Source organism: Myotis brandtii, unplaced genomic scaffold (genome assembly GCF_000412655.1).
Source record: "Myotis brandtii unplaced genomic scaffold, ASM41265v1 scaffold201, whole genome shotgun sequence".
NCBI lineage: Eukaryota > Metazoa > Chordata > Mammalia > Chiroptera > Vespertilionidae > Myotis > Myotis brandtii.
The window spans coordinates 294,014-296,367 of NW_005357485.1; positions in this window are offsets into that span (position 1 = coordinate 294,014).

Below are 2,354 nucleotides of genomic sequence, written 5' to 3' on the forward strand. Positions count from 1 at the left end.
AGTGGTGGGTGTGCTATGGAGGCACCGAGATGAGAACTTTTATTTCCACTGCTGTGTCCCTTGATGGTGTCACCCTAATTAGGCTAAGTCACGGGCAGCGTTTCGCATGCCATCAGCCGCTATTTCCAGCAATTGCTCTTTGCCAGCAGTACGCTCATCAACACTCCAGAAATGCCAGTACCACCCAGATAGATACCCCTGCCTTTCAAAGCAGGAGATAGATGAGAATTACAAACGGAAGAAGCCAATTTATTTGTTATTTATTCTTTCCATTGAATGCACTGGGGTGACATCGTATATAATAAAAGGCTAAAGTGCAAATCGACCAAACGGCGGAATGACTGGACTGTGTGACGTGCACTGACCACCAGGGGGCAGACGCTCAACGCAGGAGCTGCCCCCTGGTGGTCAGTGCGCTCCCACAGGGGGTGGGGGGACCACTCAGCCAGAAGGTGGGCTCATGGCTGGCGAGTGCAGTGGTGGTGACGGGAGCCTCCCCACCACTGTAGCAGTGCTAAGGACCCCTCGGGGGATGTCCTAAGCCGGCAGTCAGACATCCCCCAAGGGGTGCTGGACTGCGAGAGGGCACAGGCTGGGCTGAGGAACCTCCCCTCCCCCAAGTGCACGAATGTCGGGCACTGGGCCTCTAGTTTCTTAATAAAATTATTTAGGTTTCAGGTGTACAAATCTGAAATACATCATCTGAATATTGTATAGTGTGTTCACCTGTTCACCATCCCAAATCTAGTTCCCTCCCATCACCATTCATCCTCCCTTTACCCTCTTCTACCTCCCCCCACCCCCTTTCCCTCTGGTAATGACCATACCCATACCGTTGTCTGTGTCTACGAGGTGTTCTTTTCTTAGTGAGTATCTTTTTCTTAATCCCTTTGATCTTTATTTTTTTAAAAATATATTTTTATGGATTTCAGAGAGGATACAGAGGAAAAAATACAAGCGTGCACCCGCCCCCCTCCCCACACACACACAGACAGACAGAATTCAGTAGAAATGAACCGCTCATGGTTTCCTATTAGATTGAATGAATCCCCAAACGTAACTGTTTGCTTTCAAGGTCTGAACCCTCAAACCGGGCATGTGCCCTTCACCGGAATCAAACTGGGGACCCTCCAGTCTGCAGACAAACGCTCTATCCACTGAGCCACACCGGCTAGGGCCATCTCTTTTATTTTGAACCAAAGCTGTTAAACTTGGAGATATAACACATGTCTTACAATATAGCTGAAATGATCAGAAAACCAAACTCTGAAAATCTGACCCCTGGGCCATCACTGAAATCTTCCCCTTGGCACACCTTGTTTTTTCTCTTTCTCTTTCTCTCTCTCTCTCTCTCTCTCTCTCTCTCTCTCTCTCTCTCTGAGATTATCTTAATCAAGCCTAGAAGTACACAAAACAGTTTATCTGGTGTTCCAGCTCTCTCCAGTCTCCACAGGCTGGTGCAGCCAACATGTGGTCTTTAGATAACAATTCCTTCTTCAGGAAATTCCACCTTTTATCAGCATCCCCGATGGAAATTGCTTTTAAATCATGTTCAAGGCCCTTGAAAGGAAAAGTGTCAAATAAATATTTGCCAAATAAAAGTGAGTTACAATATCAACTAGAAATTATTTGGAGGGAAGCTCTGAATTGAATCATCTGCATGAGTATTGTTTTGTGTAGTGTGTGAGCAAATGTGATTTCTCATTACTATGTAATTAGTAACTTTCCAATTTCATTCATGAGACATTGCTATAGATTTAGATTAAAAAAAAACACACACCCATATTTAAAACAGACACAATCAAGTGTTCTGCTAATATCAGGCATGGCTTGCTTCCATTCCCTTATATTGTTTTAGTTAACACTCAATACAGTGTTGGGACTTAGGGGATGTTGAAGTACATTTTTCTTTTTTATATATATTTTTTATTGATTCCAGAGAGGAAGGGAGAGGGAGAGAGAGATAGAAGCATCAATGATGAGAGAGAATCATCGATCGCTGCCTCCTGCACGCCCCACACTGGGGATGGATGGAGCCCACAACCCGGGCATGTGCCCTGACCAGGAATCGAACCCTGACCTCCTGGTTCCTAGGTCAAGGCTCAACTACCAAGCCACGCCGGCCGGGCGGTTTTTCTGCTTATTATTTGGATGAGAGGTAAGAGGTAGTTATACGGTAACAGTAGGCTGAGATCGCTAGCATACTGCAAATTCAAGAATATACAGAGGAAAAAATACAAGCGTGCACCCGCCCCCCTCCCCACACACACACAGACAGACAGAATTCAGTAGAAATGAACCGCTCATGGTTTCCTATTAGATTGAATGAATCCCCAAACGTAACTGTTTGCTTT